Here is a 26904-nt window from a genome sequence, read left to right as displayed (position 1 = left end):
ATGAAAACGCACACCTCCAAATTCAGGGACAGTTCCTTCTCAGGCAACTGAATCATCCTACTACTCCAGCAGAGCAATGCAAAGTTATTATCTACCTCTTTGGTGTCTCTCAGACTATCTTTGATCGGTCTCTGCTGGCCTTACCTTGCACTAAACATTATTCCCTTATCATATATCTGTACACTGTAAATGGCTTGATTGAAATCATGTATTGTATTTCTGCTGACTGGTTAGCTTTTCACTGTACCTCAGTACACGTGACAATAAACTAAACAGAAACTGAGTTTTTGAGCATTCCATTGAATCCTTTTCAGTGCACCTATTCACCTCTTCCATAGCCAGAGTTCAGAAGAGACAATCTGATTTGGGAAGTCTGGTATCGAGCACGCACACTGCATTGACTGGCCAAAAGAGGTGACCAAATATAACCAGACGTCAGTGCTGGGGATGGTGGTCTTCTGTTTATATTCATGAAAGGGATTCAGAAGAAAAAGTAGTGGACACTGCCTAGTCCATCACGGTTACTGACCTCCCTTCCATCTATAGCAGGCGATGCCTCAAAACGTCAGTCAACATCACCAAGGACCCACACCACCCTGGCCACACTCTCACTTCACTCCAGCCATCAGAAGAAGGTGCAGGAGTCTGAAAATTGTGACCTCCAGTTTCAGGAAAAGCTTCTTCCCAACAGCTATCAGGCTCATGAACAGTAAAAACACTAACTAAACTACAAACTTTCTTGGTTGTGTTGGGAACTTTGGGCTTTTGTTTTGCACTAATATTGTTTTTAAAAATGTATTGAACTTTCTTGTGTTTGTTGTGTTACCTATGAGCTCTGTGTGTTACAGGCCTGTTATGCTGCAGCAAGTAAGAATGTCATTTTCAGCACATATGACAATTAAACACTCTTGACTCTCTTAAGCTAATGAACAGCCAAAGATAGACGGGAATTGCATATAAACATGCAGATGGTAGCAAAGTGTGGGGGGGGGGGGAAATCAGAAGTGTATGCAACAAATGTAATGCAACCATCACAAGGCACTTTAATCTACATGCATACGCGGCAAACCAAATTATCAGTAACAGTATGGAGGATGAATTCATGAGGCGTCAAATAAATGATTTGTGAGATCAGTGGATCAGTGTATTGAAGAACCAGCAAGGGAACAGGGTATTTTGGATACAGAGTTGTGTAATGAGAAGTGCTATTTAAGGAGCCTTCAAGAAAGACTAATATGATTTAAAAAAATTATATATATATCGACATTGATTTAGTTCAACCTGAAACCAGGGTCTTAAATACAAGCAGACAGACACATAAATAGGCATGGCTTAGGATACATTCTGAACACAAGCAAATGAGATCGGTGACAAAGTGCAAAAGAATTGGCATAGCCGTGATAGAGCAAATGACCTGTTTCTGTCTAAATTACAAAGGCACGAGCTGGCTATGGGAGACGGGGAAAGCATCTTAATGGGAGTGACAACAACCAAACTATGCCTAACTTTTAAAGTAACCACACAATGTTTCCAGGTAATATAAAACTGCAAGGCAAAAACCTGCAGAAGTGATTAAAAAAAAATTTGAAGATCAAGGGAAAAAGATTTATAATGTTGCCAAACAAAAAGTTACATGTCTGATAATTGCGAAAATTCTGAAGTCAGCAACTCACGACCAAAAAAGCAGCAATACAAGAGAAGGCCTGCAGCTGAATATATAAGCTTCCATAATTAAAGGGAAATAATTAAAGATTAGGAAAGGTTAAAATGGGTCCCTTATAGTAGGTATGTTACAAAACCTACCTGAATCGTGTCTGAGCATCTGCCCTACCCCGTGTGTGTGATTTTGGCGCTGTTTAGAGGGGGCGGGTTCCAATCGAAAATGTTCAGCCTAGTAAATCATTAACGGAAAATCGCTGAAAGACCCCGTCGCAAAAGGTATTATTAGTTTTTATGGCCTTGTATAATATTTATAGTAGTTTAAAAATCACTCTCTCACTCCGCAACCTCTCGCAGCCCCAGGGTTTTATAAAGCAAACAATTAAAGGTATGTACCTTATTTTTACATTAAATGGGGCTTGTATATAACCCTGTTATTAAAGTTTTCTATAGCGAGTAGTTCATTTTGGGCTCTTTATATCCCGCAGTATTTTTCTGGGCACTTGAGGGCACAAATCCAGCGCAATGTGAACGTTCTAAACCAGCGCGTTCACAAGAACCCACTAGAAAGCCGATTTAAATTGACTTTAATTTACAGCAATTGAACACTAAATTCCTTCCATTTGGCCTATAAATTGATGTAAATGACATTTAAAAATCATGTTTTATAGTGAATTATTTGTGAATATTATTTGGACACTTGGGCTATTTAAAAATGTTAATCATTTATTAAGAAATGGATAGATGTTTAGATCTAGTGATTGAAGTTTGAAATTAGCTACAATTGGGTAACTAACTAATTATATGCTTTAATTTCAGGTCATCCAAGTAAGATTATTTTATATTTGTTTCAGAATGCTTCAATCTATGATAACTGAAAATTTCATTCAGTTCTCTTAATTTTTAAGAAGGTTATGGGCTTTTGACTGTCCACGATCACAGCTTTTTTGTTATGTCCATAGAAAATCAATAGGGAACAAGATGCTAATTTCCGAGTATGAAAATGGCCATAACTTTTTTATTACTTGAGATATGAAAGTGAATTAGGTGTCAAATTAAACTTATTGTTATGCTTTATCTGATGGGATAAATTGCAGACTTGATTTTTTAAATCTCAAAATTTTGTAACATTGCTACTTATAGGTAACAAAAGAAATATTAGGGAATGCAGGAGAAATTAATCTTCAAGGAAAACAAACAAAACATGCAAGATATGATGGAGAACAATGGGCCTAGAGATAGATGTAAAATGATGAAGTAACTCAATGGGTCAGGCAGCATCTCTGGAGGAAATGGATGGGTGACGTTTCGGGTCGGGACCCTTCTTCACACGCAACCCGAAACGTCACCCCTCCATGTTCTCCAAAGATGCTGCCTGGCCCACTTAGTTACTCCCTTCACTTTGTGTCCATCTTTCGTATAAACCAACATCTGCAGTTCTTTGTTTCTACGCAATAGGTCTACAGTTTAGCTCAAAGAAATTAGCATTAGGAAATTACTAGTAATGGCAAAATTAATGGGATTGAACAGTGATAAATTTCCAATATCCAACTACGTTCAAAAGCAGTTGTAATCGAGGTAGCAGTTACTCTTATTGAAATCCTCCTAAATTCCATGGGTTCCAGAATAGTTTCCGCAGACTGTAAAAAAAGAGAGAAAACAAAAAAATGAACTTGGAAAAGACACAAAGTGCTGGGGTCATGCAACATCCATGTAGGACAAGGATAGGTGACTTTTCAGGTCAAGATCCTTCTTAAGTCTGAGATGTTGCCTGACCCATTAATTTACTCCAGCACCCTGTGTCTTTTTTTTAGTAAACTTGCTTCCACTAAATGAACCTGGAATGTATTATTAAGGAAGTAACAAGGGCTTTGGAAAGTAACAGGACTGTGCAAAAATGAACAGTGATTAATGAAATGAAAATCTAGTATGGACAAATGTTTTGGAAGTTTTATGGGTTAACTAGTTGACGTGATGTTTTTGGACTTTCGTAAGACTTTTGGTTAACTGCCACACAGATGCAATTTAAAAACAAATTAGAACAGATGGTATTGGGAGTAACATACAGGTACGGATTGAGGAATGGTTGACCGAGTTGGAAACAGTCATGACGTTGTTAAGGCTACGTTTGGAGTAGTGTGTGTAGTTCTAGTTGCTTTGCTATAGGGACAGTCATTAAATTGGAAAGGATGCAGATAAGATTCACGAGGATGTTACCAAGACCAAAGCGTTTCAGCTACGAGGCTGGATAAGCTAGAACTTTTTTCGCTGAAGCTGAAGAGACAGAGGAGTGACCTTACAGAAATATATAAAATTAGAAGAGGCATGGATAATGTGAATAGCCGTTGTCTTTTCTTCAGGGTAGGGGAATCTAAAATTAGAAGTGAGAGAGGGAAGATTTAAAAAAGGCATCTTTTTTTACGTAGAACGAGCAGCCTGTGGTACAAACGGATACAATGAAGACAGTTAAAAGGCGCTTAGGTAGCTGCACTGTAGTGGTTTGAAAAGGGAAATGGGCAAGTGGGACTAGGTCAATTAGGTGACTTGGTCGGCATGGACGAGTCAGGCCAAGGGGCCCGTGTCTGTGCTCCAAGACACTATGAGCAATAAATGGGACATGTCAAAACAAAGAACTATGGATGCTGGTTTATACCAAAGATAGACACAAAGTGCTGAGGTAAATCAGCGGCTCAGGCAGCATCTCTGGAGAAAAAGGATGGGTAACATTTTCGGGTCGGGACCCTTCTACAGACTGAAAGTAGCCGTCGGGGGGGGAGTGGTTTAAGAGTTGGAGGCGAGAAAAGACCAGGACATATCAAGGCCATCCACAAATGACAGGCAGGGTATTGCTTGGTAGGTCCATTGTTGGTTAGGGCAGGTGTGATCTCAAGAGAAACAATGTGGAGAACTGTGGAACTGGTAAAAGGACTCAGTGGGAGGAAGGGGGCAAGGGGGGGGGGGGGGGGGGGGGGCAATGAGATGAAGTTACTTAAAATTAGGGAATTCAATGTTCATACCACTAAAATGGGCTATGTTAGGTTCAAAGACCAGTTGGATACTGCAGGGCCCAGTACACTACGTCCAGCTGTAATAGCAAGGATTTGGAGAATACATCCAAGTTTGCTGACGGTACAAACCCAAGTGGTAGTGTGGACTGGGAAAAGGATGCAGGGAGGCATCAGAGGGATATAAGCAGTTTAGATGAATAAGCAAGGACATGGCAAATGGCATATGATGCAGATAAAAACAAGGTCACCTACATTAGCAGGAAAAGAAGAAAGCGAGAGCAGCTGTTAAATAGTAAGAGGCTGAAAGGTGCTGGTGTTCAGAGAAATACAAGCATCCTTGCACATAAATCACTGAAAGCAAAAGTGCAAGATCAGCAAGCAATTAGGAAAGCAAATAGTATCTTGGTCTTAGAGGATTTGAGTAAAGACATTTTGGGCCAGTTTAATGGAGCCCTGGCGAGACAGCATCTGGAATACTGTGTATAATCCTGGCCATTTTGACAAGGAATTGATATATGTCCAACAGGGAGAGTCCGGGAAAGGCTCACCAGATGAAGTCTTGACATGTGACGTTTGATGCAAGAGGAGAGAATGATTAAACTGAGCCGATAGTTTTGAGTTAAGAAGCATGTGGTGTGATATCACCAACACATCCAAAATCACTACACCAAGATGACAATGAATCTTTGGAACTTTCGATTCAAGAGATATTTAGGTGCAGATATTTTGAATTTAAACAGACATTAATAGGGAGAGATAGAAGAAAATGCTGGTGTAACTCAGCTGGTCATACAGTATCATCGGAGAAAAAGGATAGGTGAACGTTTGGGTTAGGACCCTTCTTCAGACTGGAGAGGAATTCCAGAATTCTGGATTGCAGTCTGAAGAAAGGTCACCACCCGAAGCATCGGCTATCCTTTTCATCCAGAGATGCTGCCTGACCGCCGAGTTCCTCCAACACTTTGTGTCCATCTTTGGTATCAACCAGCAAGTGCAGTTCTTTGTTTCTACTTAATAGAGAGAGAATAGAATCCCTTAAAGATTTGCCACAAGAGATGGGGAAATATTAAATGCATATTTCACATCCTATTTTACTGAGGATTATTTGAATCGAGGCATACGAGTTGTGATGTCCGAGTTCCGATACAATTACAAAAGAGGAGATATTGGCAGGTTTAAAGCTTTAAGATGAATAAATCCTGGGTCTGATGAAGTGCATCACCAGACTTCCGCATTCCCATGCCTTTGTAAAAATATTGGTGTAATCTTTAGTTGTAGGTGAAGTTCTAGATGACTGGAGGGTAGGTAATGCTGCATCATTATTTAAAGGACATGAGCGGGGCAAGGTGGATTTATTTTTACACAGAGGATGGTGATTGCCTAGAACGCACTGCTAAGGTGGATACAGATGTGATGGTGGCGTCTAAGAGACTTTTGGATGGGCGCATGGATGTGCACGGAATGGAGGGATATGGACTATGTGCAGGCAGATAAGGGTTGGACTTGGCATCTTGTACAGTACAGGTATTGTGGGCAGAAAGGCGTGTTCCTGTGCTGTCCTATTCTAGGGGAGCAGCAATGGCAAGCCAAGGAACTACAGACCAGTAAGTTCAAGTTCAAGTGAGTTTATTGTCATGTGTCCCTGTATAGGACAATGAAATTCTTGCTTTGCTTCAGCACGCAGAACATAGTAGGCATTTACTACAAAACAGATCAGTGTGTCCAAATACCATGATATAAATATATACACACATGAATAAATAAACTGATAAAGTGCAAATAACAGAAAATGGGTTATTAATAATCAGAGTTTTGTCCGAGCCAGGTTTAATAGCCTGATGGCTGTGGGGAAGTAGCTATTCCTGTCCGACATCAGTGATGGGAACATCATTGGAGGGGATTCTAATGGACAAGATCTACAAGCATTAGAAAGCGGAGAAGATAGAGGAAGATGAAAGCTTGGACGTTCAAACAGCTTCTTCCCCAATTGCTATCAAACTCCCAAAGCAGTGATCTTTCACCATTCTGTTGTTTTGCACTCGTCTCTGTAATTCAAAGATGTACACAAACAGCTGGTGTAACTCAGCAAGACAGGCAGCATCGCTGGAAAGAAGTAATGGGTGATGTTTCGGCTCGAGACCCTTCTTCACTCTGGTTCGGGATAAGGGAAACAAGAGATATAGACCGTGAAGTGGAGAGATAAATAACAATGAATGAAAGATATGCAAAAAAAGTATCGACGATAAAGGAAAAAGGCAATTGTAAGCTGTTTCTAGGGTGAAAATGAGACTTGGGTAGATGAGGGATAGAGAGAGAGGGAATGCCGGGGCTACCTGAAGTGAGAGAATTTAATATTCAAACCACTGGGCTGTAAGCTGCCCATGCGAAATATGAGATGCTGTTCCTCCAATTTGTGTTCAGCCTTACTCTGACAATGGAGGAGACCAGGGACAGAAAGGTCTGTGTAAGAATGGGAAGAATTAAAGTGTCCAGCAATCGGGAGATCAGGTAGGTTCAGGTGGGCTGTGTGAAAGTGTTCAGCGAAACGATCGCCCAGTCTGCGTTTGGTATCGCTGATGTATAAGAGTCCACATCTTGAACAACGGATACAGTACATGAGGTTGGAGAGGTTCAATTCGGTTTAGTTTATTGTCACGTGTACAATGAAAAGCTGGTGTTACATACTATCCAGTCAGCAGAAAGATAATAAATGATTACAATCGAGTCATTACAGTATATGATGAGGGAATAACGTTTAGTGCAAGGTAATGCCAGAAAAGTTCAATCAAGGATAGCCCGAGGGTCACTGAAGAGGTAGATAGTAGTTCAGCACTGCTCTCTGGTTGTGTTCGAATGACTCATTTGCCTGATAATCTAGGGTATAATCTGCCTGATAATAATTAGTTGCCTAATTATTGTTGTATTTCTCAGTACTGTTTGCATAATGTTTATTCTGTGAGCTTCATGTGTAGAAGGAATTGTATTTCTCCCTGGAGTATTGAACAATAAATTAACCTGATCCTGAGCATCATTTCTGAATAGGTCTGAATCTATTCTCACCACTCTGCCTATACATAACATCCAAGCATTTGAAACAATGCAAAAAATTGCAATCAGTGTTCCTCACCAATCAATGCATTATAAGTTGCTCAAATTCTAAATTGTAAATAGATAGTAAGTTGTAATTAGCTTTGTTGATAAACTGGGAATATTGTTTCTGGAAAAATGAGCCTTAACTATAGGGAGAGGTTGGGCAGGCAAGGACTTTATTCCCTGGAGCACGAGGCTGAAGGGTGATCATAGCGAAGGTGATCAAAGCGAATGGTATGTTAGCTTTCATTGCAAAAGGATTTGAGTATAGGAGCAGGGAGGTTCTACTGCAGTTGTACAATACTCCAGGAGACCACACCTGGAGTATTGCATACAGTTTTGGTCTCCAAATCTGAGGAAGGACATTATTGCCATAGAGGGAGTGCAGAGACGGTTCACCAGACTGATTCCTGGGATGTCAGGACTGTCTTATGAAGAAAGACTGGATAGACTTGGTTTATACTCTCTAGAATTTAGAAGATTGAGAGGGGATCTTATAGAAACTTACAAAATTCTTAAGGGGTTGGACAGGCTAGATGCAGGAAGATTGTTCCCGATGTTAGGGAAGTCCAGGACAAGGGGTCACAGCTTAAGGATAAGGGGGAAATCCTTTAAAACCGAGATGAGAAGAACTTTTTTCACACACAGGAGTGGTGAATCTCTGGAACTCTCTGCCACAGGGGGTAGTTGAGGCCAGTTCATTGGCTATTGTGGCAAAGGGGATCAGGGGGTATGGAGAGAAGGCAGGTACGGGATACTGAGTTGGATGACCAGCCATGATCATATTGAATGGCGGTGCAGGCTCGAAGGGACGAATGGCCTACTCCTGCACCTAATTTCTATGTTTCTATGTTTCTATATAGAGGTGTATAAAATCACGAGGGGAATAAATAGGGTGAATTGAGTCTTTCGCCAGTTTAAGGAAACCAAAAAAATAAGTGGACATAGTTTAAGATGAGAAGGGAAAGATTTAATAGAAATCTGAAGGGCAACTTTTCACACAGAGGATGGTGAGTATATGGAACAAGCTGCCAGAGGACCTATTGAGGCAGGTACTATCACAATATTTAAAATATACTTGGATATGAGTATATGGATAGGAAAGGTCTAAAGGGATATGGGCCAAATGCGGACAGGTTGGACTACAGGTAGACACAAAATGCTGGAGTAACTCAGCGGGTCAGGCAGCATATCTGGAGAGAAGGAATGGGTGACGTTTCGGGTCGAGACCCTTCTTCAGGCTACAGGTCAGACTAGTATTGGTGGGGCACATTGGTGGGCATGGGCAAGTTGGGCTGGAAGGCCTGTTTCCATGCTGCGTGTCTCTATGGCACTAGATATTTGAACCACATTGACAATATAAAAATTGCAGAGAACTTGAGAATAAAGGCTGACCTAGATTTTGCAAAGTACATCTCACCTGTCATCAGCACCAGCCATCATGTCCCTGGACTTGTCACAGAGACACACAATTATCCTTATGTGTATCCAGAAGGAAAACCACATTTGACATGAATCTCCCAGACTGGCACAGATAAACTGATTTTAAGGTGGGGCCAGAACAAGCCACATCCAGTAATCCGCTTATAAAATAAAAAATAAGATAACTCCAAACGTAAACAACTGAAAGCGTTAATAGTGCGCCTTTTTTGTTTTTTTAGATGTTTTATTTTAAATGATATTCAAAAAAATATTGGCAGTCCATGCTCTATCATGGCTAACATTTCCCACCACAGTTTCAGATGTCTCTGGCATAAATTAACTATTCATGATGAAATACCTGTAACTTAAACTTAAAAAAAAAAATCAACCTTTTAAAAATGATCTAAAAACACAAAAAAACGCATTATTAATTTGACCGCAAAAATAAATAATTTAAAGTATCTTATGCTTTTTCACTTCTTCCCTCGGCTGTAAAATCTCACTTCGCACGAATGTGCTTGTGGATTGTGCATCATTTAGACCCGAGTGCAAAAATAGATTTACCAGCACAGACACGTCAAAAACTCTGCGATTTTAGTGATCAGATATGCATGTGTCAAGCTTCATCACAAAACCTCAACATCTGAACCCTTGATTCTAGACTGTCCATATCTCAATCTTGCTCTTGAGATGGGATGCTATTCAAGTGGTTTATAAGACAAGACTTTACTTAAAGCAAAGTGCAGCCGGTGACAAGATGTCAAGTATAGACGCAGAGTGCTGGAGTAACTCAGCGGGTCTGGCAGCAACTCTGGGGAACATGGATAGGTGATGTTTCTCTCCCTATGTGACCATCAGTCTGGTGAAGGGTCCCGACCCGAAACATCACCTCTCCGTGTTCTCCAGAGATGCTGCCTGATCCGCTGTGTTACTCCGACACTCTGTGCCCTTTTTTGTAAACTAATAAGTGCAGTTCCTTGTGTCTACATGCTCTATAAGGGGGGAATGGGGGGAGAGGGGGAGAAATTATGGGGTGTCATTGCCAATAACTTTCGAAGACATGATGATCAATTACTTAGGATGACACTTACATAGAAACATAGAAAAATAGATGCAGGAGTGGACCATTCAGCCCTTCGAGCTAGCACCACCATTCAATATGATCATGGCAGATCATCTAAAATCAGTACCCTGTTCCTCCTTTTCCCCCCATATCCCTTGATTCCGTTAGCCCTAAGAGCTAAATCTATTTGTAGTAGACGAGGTAGATATCACAAGTAACATTGGAGCATATTCTGCAAACAAATATTGATCCACAGCTGGATTCCAAATGGAGTTGATTGACAAAACGGTATTCCTAGTCTGGTCTTTGGGGAACTCTCCAGTATCTTGCACATTAGGTTTCTAGGTGTGAATATCGCCAACAATTTATCCACCACACTAAAACCACGTGGTGCAACCACATTGAAATTACAGCCAAGAAAGAACAGCAACATCACCACTTCATCAGAGGGCAAAGGAAATTCAGCATGTCTCCACTGACATTTGTAGATGCATCATTGGATTGATGCATCCACTCTAGATAAAACACAGCTTAGTATGGCAACCACTCTGCCCAAGACGGCACAAAGAGTTCTGAATGCTGCCAATCCATCACACAAACCGGTCTTCCCTCACAAGTGCTCCATTTACACTTCACGCTGCCTCAAGAAAACAGTCAACATAATCAACAAAAAAATACAAAAGCTTGAAAGCACGTACCACAAGATTCAAGAACAACTTCCTTGAAGTTATCAGACCCTTAATTGGGACCTCTTGTATGCCAAGGATGTATTCCTAATCTTCCAAAGATTAAACTTTTTGTTTTAATCTGCACTTTCTCTGCACATATTCAACAATATTCTACGCTTGGTTTCTTTTCTCTTTTGCACTGCCTGGTATATTCATGTATTGTACGATCTTCCTAGAAAGCACGCAAAACATTTTCACTATATCATGCTACATGTGACAATAATAATGAACCAATCCCAACGTTAAGCATCTATCTATATCTATCTTCTATATCTATCTATATTACTAAAACTCTCATCTTGACCACTTCCCTTCTGCGTTGTAATTAAATTTGCGTAAAAACAATTCCCCATAGCGCTACGATTTTTTGCCACTTTACCATTCTCCTCTGCTGCAAGCCAAATAAGTTTTGTTCCGATCGGTGAAATAGTACAAAAGTTATGAAGGTTTTGTTCTCCCTCCCTCACACCGCCCCACCCCCACCACCACCACCCTCCTCCCCCACGTTCCCCCCTCCCCCACACCAGCCCCCTTAGAATTTAAGGACGTTCTTATAGGGAGACGAGAAGACATTTCTTTAGAGGGTTGTGAATATGGATTTTTTTTGCCACAGAAGGCTGTGGGGGCCAAGTCAGTGGATATTTTTAACGGCAGAGATAGATAGATTCTTGATTAATATGGGTGTCAGAGGTTATGGGGAGAAAGCAGGAGAATGGGGTTAGGAGGGAGAGATAGATCAGCCATGATGGGCCAAAATGGCCTAAATCCACTATCACATGACCTTACGATTTCTTTTAAATTCTATTATTTTTGTACTTTAATTTTAACGACTGTTAAATATCACCTACACCTTTGCAGCCATCACAGCTGAAACTAGAATTTTGCCAGTTGTCAAATCCTTCCTCGAGTGGAGATGGGACCTTCTCGCCATACCATTGAAGTTTCCATCAGCTCTTGTGAACTTATAAAGACAAGTACAAGCAGCAAGGTGGTCAAGTGGCAATTCCAGACAGAGTTTAAGTATATTATTGTCATGTGCACCGAGGTACAGTGAATAGCTTTGTTTAGGATTCTATCCAGTCACATAATACCGTATATGTATAAACAGAAATAATCCAGTAAAATTCAGGTACAACAGGTAGAAAAAAGGTGGCGATAAAAAATGAAGAATGTATTGCAGTATTGTAGCGCATCAGTTCCAGAGAAAAATTCCAATGTCCACATTGGGGTGGAGGTGAATTAGACAGTGCCCTAGCTTATGGAAGGACTGTTTAGAAACCTGATAACAGAGGGGAAGAAGCTGTTCATGAGTATACTGGTGCGCACTTTCAAGCTTCTGCATCTTCTGCCCTAGGAGAGCAGGACCTATACTCACTGAATGACTGGGGTGGGACAAGTCTGTTGGCTGCTTTCCCGGGGCAGCGTGAAATGTAGATTGAATCAATGGTAGGAAGCCTTGTCTGTGAGATGGTCTCGGTTACATCCATAGCTCTCTGCAATTTCTTGCTGACTTGAACAGAGCTGTTGCCAAACTGATGCAACCCGACAGTATGCTTTCCATGGTGCATCTGCAGAAATCTGCAGGTGGACAGCGAGGCCTGTTTCCTTGAATCAGGAACTGAATCTTGGCAAAACTAACAGAAGGAAAATAGCTACCAATACGGTGAAATTTCAGCAGGTGCTTAGATAGATATGCCATTTATTGTCACTATACGTACAATGAGATTAAAAGCAGCTCGTACTCAGTGCATACATATAATTTGGTACAAAAAACAAGAAACAGAAAACAAAAACAAAAGGGAGAGGGGGGGGGGGGGATAGGTGCACAATTCTGCGGCGCTATATACATATCTATAAAGGCAAAATGGTGAAGGATGAATAGGTAATATTCTTAGGCAGATATTTAAAGATTATATTAAATATTAAAAATGTTTTTAAAAAATATTTAAAATTACAGTTACAATACACATTACAGTTCCAAATTTCAGTACGTGGATAGAATAGATGGAAGTCCGGGTGTTGGGCTGTGATGTCAGTGCATGTGTGAATTAAGAGTAGTTATGACTTTCGGAAAACAACTATTCCTGAGTCTATTTGTCCTAGATTTGATGCACCTATAGCGCCTTCCAGAGGGCAGCAGGTCGAACAGTCCAAACGCAGGATGGGAGCTGTCCTTGATGATATTCTTTGCCCTGCTAAGGCAGCGGGAGGTGTAAATATCCATCAGGGAGGGGAGAGGGCAACCAATGATATTCTGTGCTGTCCTAGTTACCCTCTGAAGCCTCTCCCTGTCTGCCATGGTGCAGCTGCCGTACCATGCTGTAATGCAGTATGTCAGCAGGCTCTCGATGGACGAGCAGTAGAAGGTCAGCAGCAGGTTAGAGTCCAGGTTGTGCTTCCTGAGAAACCTCAGAAAGTGCAGCCGCTGCTGAGCCTTCTTGATGACCGCTGTCGTGTTGTCTGTCCAGGAGATATCAGCAGAGATAAGGACGCCGAGAAACCGGAAGGTGTAGACCCTCTCCACACACTCGCCGTTGATATATAGGGGGACTAAGTCGGTGCTGTGCCTCCTGAAGTCGACAATGAGCTCTTTTGTTTTCCTGGTGTACAGAGCCAGATTGTTTTCTGAGCACCAGGTTGTCAACTTCAGGACTTCCTCTCTGTAGGCTGTCTCGTCTCCCTTTGAAATAAATCCGACTACAGTAGTGTCGTCAGCAAATTTGACGATGCGGTTGTTGTTGTGGGCAGGACTACAGTCGTAGGTGTAGAAACAGTATAGGAGGGGGCTTAGCACACAGCCCTGTGGGGAGCCGGTACTCAACATGCGAGTGGAGGAGTGTGGGGGCCGAGTCTCACAGTCTGGGGCCGGTTGGTGAGGAAATCTTTTATCAAGGCACATGTAAGAGTGGGGAGGCCGAGATTGACCAATTTATCAATGAGAATGTCCGGAATGATTGTGTTGAAAGCTGAACTATAATCCACAAAGAGCATCGGACGTAGCTCTGCACCTGCTCCAGATGGCTCAGCACAGAGTGGAGAGCTACGGTAATTGCGTCTTCCGTGGATCTATTTTGGCGATAAGCGAATTGGTGGGGGTCGAAGTCTGGTGGTAGATAGTCCTTGATGTGCTGGAGGACCAACCTCTCAAAGCACTTCGTGATTACCGGAGTGAGGGCCACAGGACGATAATCATTTAGGCTAGTGATGGGAGACTTCTTTGGCACTGGGACGATTGTGGCTCATTTTAGGCAGGACGGAATAACTGCCTGGTCCAGGGAGAGGTTGAAAATTATGGTGAAGATGACAGTGAGCTGGTGGGCACACGCTTTGAGCACCTTACCAGGTACTACATCTGGGCCGGTAGCCTTCTTGGGGTTCACTGCCAGAAGCACCCGTCTGACATCGTGCTCCCTGACAGTGAGATGAGTAGTACAGGAGCCAGGTGAGGGTGGAAACAGGGCTGTAGCAGGTGAGTGCTGCTGTTGTAATCTAATTGTAATCTTCAATTTTTTCCTTGATTTAGTTACCATAATGAATTCACGCTGATTATGTGGTAAACTAATGTCAGTGCCTCACCAACTTCTACAGATGCACCATAGAAAGTATTTTATTGGAATGCATCACAGCATGGTTTAGGAACAGCTCCATCCAAGACTGCAAGAAATTGCAGAGAATTGTGGAAGCAGCCCAGACCTTCGCACAAACCAACCTCCCTTCTATTGACTCCATTTATACCTCACGCTGCCTCGGAAAGGCCACCAGCATAATCAAGGACAAGTCGCACCCTGGCCACTCCCTCCTCTCCCCTCTCCCATTGGGCAAAAGGGTATAGCAGAGTGAAAACACGCACCTCCCGAATCAGGGACAGTTTCTTCCCAGCTGTTATGAGGCAACTGAACCACCCTGCCAACAACCAGAGAGCAGTCCTGAACTACAATCTACCTCATTGGAGACTCTCGGACTATCTTTGATCAGACTTTACTGGCTTTATCTTGCACTAAACATTATTCACGTTATTCTCTTTATCGTGTATCTGAACACTGTGGATGGCTCGATTGGAACCATGCTGACTGGTTAGCACACAACAAACGCTCTTCACTACAACTACCAAAATTGTACAAGGCATTGGTGAGACCAAATCTGGAGTATGGTGTACAATTTTGGTCGCCCAATTATCGGAAGGATGTCAACAAAATAGAGAGAGTACAGAGGAGATTTACTAGAATGTTGCCTGGGTTTCAACAACTAAGTTACAGAGATAGGTTGAATAAGTTAGGTCTTTATTCTCTGGAGCGCAGAAGGTTAAGGGGGGACCTGATAGAGGTCTTTAAAATGATGAGAGGGATAGACAGAGTTGATGTGGACAAGCTTTTCCCTTTGAGAATAGGGAAGATTCAAACAAGAGGACATGACTTCAGAATTAAGGGACAGAAGTTTAGGGGTAATATGAGGGGGAACTTCTTTACGCAGAGAGTGGTGGCGGTGTGGAATGAGCTCCCAGTGGAAGTGGTGGAGGCAGGTTCATTGATATCAATTTAACAATAAATTGGATAGGCATATGGATGAGAAGGGAATGGAGGGTTATGGTACGAGTGCAGGCAGGTAGGACTAAGGGGAAAAAAAATTGTTCGGCATGGACTTGTAGGGCCGAGATGGCCTGTTTCCGTGCTGTAATTGTTATATGGTTATATGGTTATAACTCAGTACATGTGACAATAAACTAAACTCCATCTCAGTGACATGAACACCTGAATCTGAGGTAGATTGGAAATTCATTGGAATTTGATGGAAAAATTTAATTCAAGTCATAAATAAACTGGAATGAAAAGCCAAAGTCAGTTTTGTGTTTGAAAACAGAAACCCATTTGGATTAGCAAATACTTCAGGGCAGGAAATCTGCTGTCCATACATTTTATTTCCACTGTGACCCACAGCGATGCAGTTGCCTCTTGGCTGACCTCTAAACTAACTCAGCAACTCACTCAGATCAGAGGCAATTAAGCAATAAATGACAGCCTGCGCAGTAATACTCACATCCCATAAAGGAATAAATTGATATTGCTCCAAATTAGAAAGAATCAACATTTGGCTTCAAAGTCTAATCTATCACCAGCATAATCAAGGACAAGTCGCACCCTGGCCACTCCCTCCTCTCCCCTCTCCCATTGGGCAAAAGGGTATAGCAGAGTGAAAACACGCACCTCCCGAATCAGGGACAGTTTCTTCCCAGCTGTTATGAGGCAACTGAACCACCCTGCCAACAACCAGAGAGCAGTCCTGAACTACAATCTACCTCATTGGAGACTCTCGGACTATCTTTGATCAGACTTTACTGGCTTTATCTTGCACTAAACATTATTCACGTTATTCTCTTTATCGTGTATCTGAACACTGTGGATGGCTCGATTGGAACCATGCTGACTGGTTAGCACACAACAAACGCTCTTCACTACAACTACCAAAATTGTACAAGGCATTGGTGAGACCAAATCTGGAGTATGGTGTACAATTTTGGTCGCCCAATTATCGGAAGGATGTCAACAAAATAGAGAGAGTACAGAGGAGATTTACTAGAATGTTGCCTGGGTTTCAACAACTAAGTTACAGAGATAGGTTGAATAAGTTAGGTCTTTATTCTCTGGAGCGCAGAAGGTTAAGGGGGGACCTGATAGAGGTCTTTAAAATGATGAGAGGGATAGACAGAGTTGATGTGGACAAGCTTTTCCCTTTGAGAATAGGGAAGATTCAAACAAGAGGACATGACTTCAGAATTAAGGGACAGAAGTTTAGGGGTAATATGAGGGGGAACTTCTTTACGCAGAGAGTGGTGGCGGTGTGGAAATGAGCTCCCAGTGGAAGTGGTGGAGGCAGGTTCATTGATATCAATTTAACAATAAATTGGATAGGCATATGGATGAGAAGGGAATGGAGGGTTATGGTACGAGTGCAGGCAGGTAGGACTAAGGGGAAAAAAAATTGTTCGGCATGGACTTGTAGGGCCGAGATGGCCTGTTTCCGTGCTGTAATTGTTATATGGTTATATGGTTATAACTCAGTACATGTGACAATAAACTAAACTCCATCTCAGTGACATGAACACCTGAATCTGAGGTAGATTGGAAATTCATTGGAATTTGATGGAAAAATTTAATTCAAGTCATAAATAAACTGGAATGAAAAGCCAAAGTCAGTTTTGTGTTTGAAAACAGAAACCCATTTGGATTAGCAAATACTTCAGGGCAGGAAATCTGCTGTCCATACATTTTATTTCCACTGTGACCCACAGCGATGCAGTTGCCTCTTGGCTGACCTCTAAACTAACTCAGCAACTCACTCAGATCAGAGGCAATTAAGCAATAAATGACAGCCTGCGCAGTAATACTCACATCCCATGAAGGAATAAATTGATATTGCTCCAAATTAGAAAGAATCAACATTTGGCTTCAAAGTCTAATCTTTAAATATACCAACAACATGAGGAAATTGTTTCCTTTATGGCTTAGTTTATAGATACAATTATAAAAATATTCTGCCAATCTGAACACCATCATATTGAAATTGGCTACTTTAAAGTCTGCAAATCTCTGCTACAGATGAAGGAACATATTAAAATTAATTGAAGGTGTCAGGTGTTGCATTTTGTGAAAAGAGGATTGCCATTTAAGCATAATCAAAAATACCTTTAAAACATGCTGATCTAAGCAGTCCTTGAAAAGCCATACAATTCTGTTTGAGGAAGCAGAATTATCATGTTTTAATCTAACCCTACATTTGCCAGATGGCATTTCACAAATGAAACTGCAATATTAATAGGACAGCACTGTTGCGTGGTTAGTAGAGCCACTACTTTACATCGCCAGACACCCAGGTTTGATCTTGACCTCACGTACTGTCTGTGCAGAGTTTGCAGTTCCCCTGTGACCAACTGAGTTTCCCCTGGTGCTCTGGTTTCCATTCACATCCCAAAGACGAGTGGGTTTGTACGTTAATTGGCCCTCTGTACATTGCCCCTAGTGTGTAGGAAGTGGATGAGAAAGTGGATAACGCAGAATGAGTGTAAACGGGTGGTTGATGATCGACGCGGACTCAGTGGGCCAAAGAGTCAGTTTCCATACTAAATATGGTCAGTAACCCCCATAGTCATTGTGGAAGCCCAGCTTCTTTAAAGATTCCAAGGTACAACCTAGACAAGGTTTGTCCTTGTGCTACTTCAGCCACTTATCAAATTATGGATTTCCAATAATAATAAAATATATATAGAGTGTAGAAGAGCTGAAGCCAATTGAGCGATTTGAATCTCATAGTCAATATCAGCAAGAGAAAGTTATGAAAGTTGACAACCTGCTAAAGCTATATATAAATAAAAACTGACAATGGCGCTGTCTTGCCTCAAACAGAAATATATTTTTTTAATTGACCTACAAATTGAATTCTACTATTTGACCTGAATTCTTACATTTATTTTCTGGCTATAGCAACTGCAGAATAAAATTAACCAAAGAAAAAGATAGAGATTTTCTATCAAAAACTAAGACTGTTTTGCTCCAATGTTTATTCGGCATTGACCTCTAAAATCTAAGCTTAATAATGTATTCTTCCACGGGAACAAGGCAGAGATTGCACTAGTAAAATATTATTTGCATTTGCCATTAAACTGCATGTGATCTTTCTTTATACTTTCAGTATCCTGAAACATCTTCTCATGAACAAACCCATGCAGTGGTCATGTTTCCTTTCTGAAATAAAAACAACACCCTTCATGACCAAATAAGCTCACCATTTCCTAGTAGACACTGAGGGGTGTCATTTGTACTTTCAATTCTTGAAGTTGAAGTGCAATAGTTTAACTAATAGATAAGTAAATTAAAAAAAAGCAAATTCTAACGAAAACAAACAATATAAAAGCAATGTTTAAATATTATAACTGCATTGAACATACATTACCCAATTCAGGCCCTTCATCCCGAGTTACCCGATAGTATTTATGCACCATATAAGCCTCAACCCATTCATTAACAATTCCCACCATCGAAGGGATCTACAAGAGTCGCTGCCTCAAAATGCCAGTCAGCATCAGAGACCCACGCCACCCCGGCCATCTCTCAATTCGCTCTTGCCACCAGAAGGGTGGTATGGGAGCCTCAAAACTGTAACGTCAAGGTTCAATAGAAGCTATTTCCCTATGACCATGAGACCATTAAACATTACAATCTCCAAAGGCTCCAAACTATATAGACATGGGGACAGTATTTTTGCACTCTTGTTATCTATTTATTTGATGTCTACATATCTTTGTGCTGCTGCAAGTATTGTTCCATTCTGGGATAAATGACAATAAAACACTCTTGATACTCTTCTGTGGAATAACTTTCTAATCATTTCTCTTGCCTGCTTATTCAACTCCAATTCACAGATGCTATTCTCATCATTCGTTTCTTGTGGAGGCCGATTCTATATTCTTAATCAATCTCTGGTTGTGATGCTTCTCATAAAGTACATATGCAACTATAATCTACCTGGTTGGCAACCGTCCATCTACGGGAGATGATGGTGCTGCTTTGACGTTGTCCTGTTTGGAGAGGGGACTGCTTCATCTGTGGTTACATTCACTGCTGTGGCTGACTAGGCCTGTCCTCAACATGCAAACCCTCCCACAGCTAACCACAGGTGAAGTTGTCCCTGGCCGTCGTATTAGGGAGTATGTTGTTGCCGTTGACCATTTTGTGACATTGGTACCTGACCTCCAGGGTCTTGATCCACGTGCTGTCGCAGTGCTTCATACCCACCCAAAGGTCTTTTCTTCACCTTTCCCACCTTCAGCAGCCGTTTCCCAATTGTCAGTACCAATGTTAAAATGGTCATTTCTCTTTTAATCCTATCCTTGAAAAGAAGCTATGGTCTTCCTCTTAGCCTACAGCCTATGACCTTCAGCGATTTTTTCTTTTGGGGGTGGCACGGTGGCATGGTGGTGGAGCTACTGCCTTACAGCGCCAGAGACACAGGTTCGATCCTGGCTATGCGTGCTTGCCTGCACGGAGTTTGTACATTCTCCCCATGACCTGCGTGGGGTTCCCCCCCCCCCCCCCCCCCGAGATCTTCGCTTTCCTCCCACACTCCAAAGACATACAGGTTTGTAAGTTAATTAGCTTGGTATAAATATACCCTGGTATAAATTGTCTCTAGTGTGTGTAGAACAGTGTTAGTGTGCGGGGATCGCCGGTGGGTGCAGACTCGGTGGTCTGAAGGGCCTGTTTCCGCACTGCATCTCTATACTAAACTAAAATATCTACACAAGACTCCTTCATGTTTAAAATTATGCATCCAAAAACATAGCACTTGCTCATTCTCCACACAGCCTGAACATATCTACCTGCCCAAGAAATCGAACACAGTATTTAATTCAATACAATGCAGAAACGTTCAGGGCAAATAATGGATGTTGGTGCTTCATTGTACCTTCTACCTTTTGCATCTCACTTTATCCTTCTCACAAGATGAAGAGTGTACCCTTCAGACAAATCTGCATCTCCTGCTTATCCTCAGTCATTTTGAAACAAATAACATACTTTATAGAGAAATGAATTAAAAATGCTACCTTCGAAAAAAAGCAATTACAAGTACATAGGCTCAAGTTAAAAAAAATAACAAAATCTAACACAATCTAAGCAACGTTCTTGCCGATCATCCTTCCTCAGTATTTGCCACAATCATAACCCCTTAGACTTCAGAGATACTGTGCGGAAATAGGCCCTTCGGCCCACTGAGTCCGCACCGACCAGCGATTACCCCGAACACATAGCACTATCCTACACACCATGAACAATCTACACTTTTAACGAAGCCAAGCAACCTATAAACCTGTACGCCTGTGGAGTGTGGGAGGAAACCAGAGCACCCGGAAAATATCAACATGGTCACAGGGAGAACGTACAAACTCCGTACAGACTGCACTTGTCTGCACCCATGGCCGGGAGGAAACCCAGGTCTCTGGCAGCAAGGAGCAACTCTACCTCTGCGCCACTGTCCCGATTTGATTCACCCTGAACCCAGAGATTTGATTCCCCCTGAACTTTAATTCCCTAGCACCATGAGCTGTCCTTGGCCTCTTACACTGTTGCAATGTAACCTTAAAGATCACCATCATATCTTCCATCCACCACCTTCTCACTTTTACAAGTTCTGGTACATGATTATCCGCCTGTTACACCGATTTGGCCTTTCCTCTCTGGGAAAAAAAAAACGCCTGCTCTGTTACGAATTTCCAGCCTTCTCTTTTATTTCAGATTTTCAGTCATTCTTGCGTTCTCAGTTCCTGCATGTTTTTTTTTTCCCTCTCTCTGCTGCCCTCTTTCATTTTCCAACATCTGCTGAGAGATCAGCTAAGATTAACAAACATTCATTTTTCTCTTATATGGGATTGAAAATAACTGTCACCTGGACAACTTTTTTGATCTCTACCCTACGACACACACTCTTTTTATTCTCCCACACCCCTCCTTTTCTTTACAACTGCTGTTTTTTTCCTCACTTTTCCAATTTTGAAGGCTTCCTGACATGAAATGTTCCCTCCGCTCCCATCTCCACCATTGACTTTCTTTCTGATTTCCAGCACTTGCATTTCCTTTTCAGATCATTACATCCCCAACTCAGGCTCTTGTGTTCCCACGAGGAAAACAAAAGCAAATTAGATAATACTTTGTTAAAACAAAATATAAACTTCCAAATCCCAGCAGCAATGTTATTCACTCATCCTTCAAATCTTGATCTCTTTCTAGCCTTTGCTTTAGGATAGTTCATGTGGAAAAATCATTGTTACTGCTCACACTTTAATTTGTATTAAAACAATGCTTTTTAGTTAATTATAGGTCGTTTTTATCCTCCCAGTTCATTACACTGATGCAAGATAGCTCAACCAAACAGAACAAATTGCCATTCAGGCTCTAAGTGCTTCACTGTTGGCCTCTAGCTAATACAAATAAACTTCAATAATTACTATAGATCATTTTAAACCCATCCTTCCAATAAGGTAATGCTGTTAAAATGAGCCGACATTTTTCTAACAATGGATTTGTCTTTTGAAACTTACGTCAAATTAAAGCTAAAAAAAAATTTTTTTTAAAGCATTAATGCCCATCTATTCTTCCATAAACAAACGAAACAATGAAAATAAATCATCCAACATAACACTGAAATACAATTGCAAAAGTAATGCAATTATATCAAAATGAACTGCAAAATACACAAATGCACAATTCCAATAGCAAAAGACACAATTGCTACAGGACAAAAAGATTCCATAACTATTCTTTAACTTCCCAGGTTACTTATGAATACAGAACAAATTCAATATTAATAAAGACACAAGGAGCTGCAGGTGCTGAAACCTTGACCAAAACACTAAGTGCTGGAGGAACTCAATGTGTTAGGTAGAATGTGGAGGGAATGGACTGATGACGTTTCGGGTCAGGACCTTCTTCAGACTGATTGGAGTGGGGGAGAGAATGCTGGAAATGAGGTGGGGGCAGGACAGAGCCTGATAAATATTGGTTACAGGTTAATCTCCTGAAGACTCCGTGCATTCACCCTATCTACACGTATACACCTCTATAAGATCATTGCTTAGCCTCCTGCGCTCCAAAGAATAAAATTCTAGAATGCTCAACCTCCTCCTTCAGGCCTTCATTATCTTTGAAATTTCTCCTCGGGTGTATGAAATGCGTTCAACTGAAATAGTTAATTCAAAATTCCTATTCTGAGATTTTCTGTAACCAGTGAGCAGAGGAGATGATTTAACATTCATGATTCCCTACTAATAACATTCACTTTTCTCTGCTAGCACGACACCTGGAGGCTGCAGCAAATCGTCCGATCAGCAGAGAAGGTTATTGGCTGCAACCTTCCCTTCATTGACCAATTGTACATTGCAAGGGACAGGAAGCGAGCGGGTAAGATCATCTCTGACCCCTCTCACACTGGCCACAAACTCTTTGAATCACTTCCCTCTGGAAGGCGACTCCGGACTGTCAAAGCTGCCACAGCCATACATAAATACAGCTTTTTTTCCCCATGAGTAGTAGCTCTACTCAATAACCAAAAATCTGCAGCCTCCTTTTGATCTGGTATTATATTGATTTCCCAAGTTTAATCAATAATGTTTTATTATTAATGTTTAATGTTTTATGTATTATTCTTAACTGCCACGGTATGTCATGTTGTCACTTGCGGGCGGAGCACCAAGACAAATTCCTTGTATGTGAATACTTGGCCAATAAAATTATTAATTTATCCATACTTAGTTTGTCATTTTACTATGTTTTCCTCACTTAAAATAAGTGAAGTTTTTTTTTTAGAAGATTAAATTCACATTAGCACAACCTACAGCATATAAATTTAATGTGCATATTGCATTAACCAAAGACCTTTCATTGCGATAGAGGGGGGTGAGATTAATCTTGGTAGTGGAATAAATTTGGTGTTAAATTAACTACAATTTCATCCGAAAATAATATCTACTGACGTGGGGAAAAAAACAGGTCGCCAAAGCCCTGATATTCATTGAACACTAATGCATTGACCAAGTTTACCAATTTGAAATAGACTCCAAAAAAATTACGCTCCACCATGGCTAACATAAATTAGCTACAGATGTGCTAATTGTACAGATATTTATCCATCAAATTCAGTGCCTCTACGTGTACTTAGAATCTAATCAAGAAGGTTGGACTTGCTGCCCAACTGTTGCAGATATATGGAGAGCCACCCCTTGACATGTTTTTCTTGCAGGGTATCATGCAAGGTACACCAAGCTTGTACGCAGTGAAGTCCGATCCCAAGGCCCCAACCCAAAATGCCTTGACCTTTTCTCACTCACTGTCTTCAAAGGTTATTGGAACAATTTTTAAATGCTTCTGATAACTCAGAGACATTTCAAAACTGTTCAAATGTTTGCACAATTCAATTTTAAAAAGCGTGACAAAATTGTAAATATTAAAAAAGGTACTGAATTAAAACACCGTGGGCCTTACAAATAAGTTAAAACATGGAAGTAGAATAAATAATTTACTTTTGGCTTTTGCATGGGACTTCAATGCTAGTTTAGTTGTGTTTATTGTCATGTATACCGAGGTACGGTGAATAGCTTTTTGTTGCATGCTTTCCAGTCAGCGGGAAGACTGCACATGAATACAATCGAGCCGTCCATAGTGTACAGATACAGGATAATGAAAATAAGTTCATTAGTGATAGAAGCAGAATTAGCCCATTCGGCCCATCAAGTCTACTCCGCCTTTCAATCTTGTCTGATCCAACTTTCCATCTTAACTGTATTCTCCTGCCTTCTCTCCACAACCCCTGACACCTGTACTAATCAAGAATCTATTCATCTCTGCCTTAAAAATATCAATTGACGGCCTCCACAGCCTTCTGTGCAATGAATCCCACAGATTCACCACCGTCTGACTAAAGAAATTCCTCCTCACTTCCTTCCAAAAGGAACGTCCTTTAATTCCGAGACTATGACCTCTGGTCCTAGACTCTCACTCATGGAAACATCCTCTCCATATCCACTCTATCCAGGCCCAATGTAAAGGAATAACGTATAGTGCAAGATAAAATCCGGTATAGTCCAATTAAAGATAGTCCGAGGATCTCCAATGAGGTAGATGGCAGCTCATAACGGATGCCCCCAACCCATGAAACGTCAGATGCACTGTAAACCTGGCCACTTGCTTCAGTGGGTCAGTGTTCAGAAGCAAGTCCTGTGGAAGAGCTCATCTTGGTTTTCAACGTCTGAATATACAGGTGCAGAGATCCTAAACAAGCGATCAAACCGCTAGCAGAAACTATCCGGTCTCTATAATACTGACAACAGAAGGCAAACACAGCCCTGCTCAATGTTTAAAACTTGAAATACTGCCCATGTGAGAAACTGATTGAACTGAGCTGAAGCATATTGGACAAAGAAGATCGATATCGGCTGTTGTCAACAATTCTTCTATAGGAAACATTACATTTGCCACGCCATTCCACTATATTTCTCACTCCGTCAGGACTAATGCAATATGGACATTACTGAAGCTAAAGGAAATATTTGCCTGTAGGCCTTCAATAAAGTTTGATTATGTATAATGAAAAGTTCTCTCTGATATACATTTATTGGCCAAGGCCCTTCTCCATTCTTAAATAAATTATTTTACAAACTCTAATGTATTTTAAATAGAGAGATTGAATTTGGACACAAAATGCTGGGGTAACTCAGTGGGACAGGCAGCGTCTCTGGAGAAGGAATGGGTGACAACAGTTTGAAGGGTCTCGACCCGAACCATCACCCATTCCTTCTCTTCGGAGATGCTGCCTGTCCCGGTGAGTTACTCCAGCGTTTTGTGCCTTAGTTTGGTTTAAACCAGCATCTGCTGTTCTTTCTTACAGAGATTGAATTGTAGAATAGGCTAGTACCCATATATAAACAAACCTTCAAATTGTTGTTCTCTTGTTTCCTAAGCTATTGTTGCAAAATATGTTATAGTTTCTGATTTTAATATTTAAAAAGTGCAAGATATCCAACCCTTTTCATCTGAACTATGAAGCAAACAGAGCAGCACCTTAAATTGCAGGCATTTATAACCGCTTCACCATTTTATACTTTCTCAATGGAGTACGTTACTTGCCCGATTCTGCAGCTCGGCAGTGGAGATTGATTTGGTTTATTACTGTCACATGTACTTAGATACAGTGAAAGGCCCTTGTTTATGCACTAAGTAATCCAATCAGATAATATCATGAACTAATACATTCAACCCACACATAAGTACAACAGGTAGAATGGAGAAAAAAATACCAGAATACAGAATATAGTTTTATAGCATTGAAACGCAACAGTTCTAGAGGAAAAAGTCCAATGTCTGCAATGGGATAGGTTAGAAAATCAGAACTGTACCCAAGCTTATGGAGTAAATCGAGCTATTTCAAACACAAAGTAGATAACCCATTGTAAAATTGAAGATGCGCAAGAATAAGTTACCCATTCAAAAATAGAAAGGGATGAAAGAGAAACAATAACTACAATTTGAATAAACAGAACGTAAGAGAAGTAATTATAAATTAATTGTTGTAAATCATACAATCGAGCTTTGAATGGATTTAAACTACAAAGGCAAACTCCGCGGCAGTGATTTCATTAAATGAAACAAGTTTACTGCAGAAGGTTAGATTTTGTTGAAGTTAAAGTGGAGTAAATCATTAGGAAGACACAAAAAGGGCTCAACATTAGTTACACATGGAAATACTTGATGCAGAGATCATTCCAACAGCAAGCTCCATTCCCAACACAATCACTGCTCATCTTCAAGACCAGAAAGCTCGACTAATTGGTACATTCAGGAATTTTGCCTGGATTTTGGGATTCAAGATGATTATTTCATTTTATCATGCCAAAAGATGTTCAATTGATTTTCTGGTTTGGAAACTTCATAACATTTTCAAGTACTAAAACTTTACAAATGTATGTGTATATGTGATGGTAATTTATTTATAATTCAGGAATTCTTGCTAGACTATACTTATTGGATTTACTTGTTATCGGCATATTCATTGCCATGGAACTCCCTATCCAATTACTATGTCATCTGCATTGAGGGGAAACTGTAGTATGTTTCAATGAGGAATTCCATGACAAATAGTTGTTCCTCAGGGTATAATTTTTACTTTATGTTAAATATGTTAAATACAATGTGCCTCAAAGCATTAAAAAAAATTTTAATCGGCGCAGTGGCGCAGCGGTAGAGTTGTTGCTTTAAAGCCTCAGAGACCCGGGTTCAACCCGGACTTAGGGTGCCGTCTGTATGGAATTTGTACGTTCTCCCTGTGACCACCTGGGTTTTCTCCAGGTGCTCTGGTTTACTCCCACACTCCAAAGACGTACAGGTTTGTAAGTTAA

General features: G+C 40.9%; 1 protein-coding gene across 1 annotated transcript in view; it reads right to left on the bottom strand.

The window, feature by feature from the left end:
* The window catches only part of cdc73 (cell division cycle 73, Paf1/RNA polymerase II complex component, homolog (S. cerevisiae)), a 277463-nt gene that overhangs the window by 210800 nt on the left and 39759 nt on the right, over positions 1–26904 (bottom strand). The window lies entirely within an intron of this gene.

This window comes from Leucoraja erinacea, chromosome 10 (assembly GCF_028641065.1).
Source record: "Leucoraja erinacea ecotype New England chromosome 10, Leri_hhj_1, whole genome shotgun sequence".
NCBI classification, from domain to species: Eukaryota; Metazoa; Chordata; class Chondrichthyes; order Rajiformes; family Rajidae; genus Leucoraja; species Leucoraja erinaceus.
Note: the sequence above shows the minus strand (reverse complement) of the source record. Positions and strands in the feature narration are given on the sequence as shown.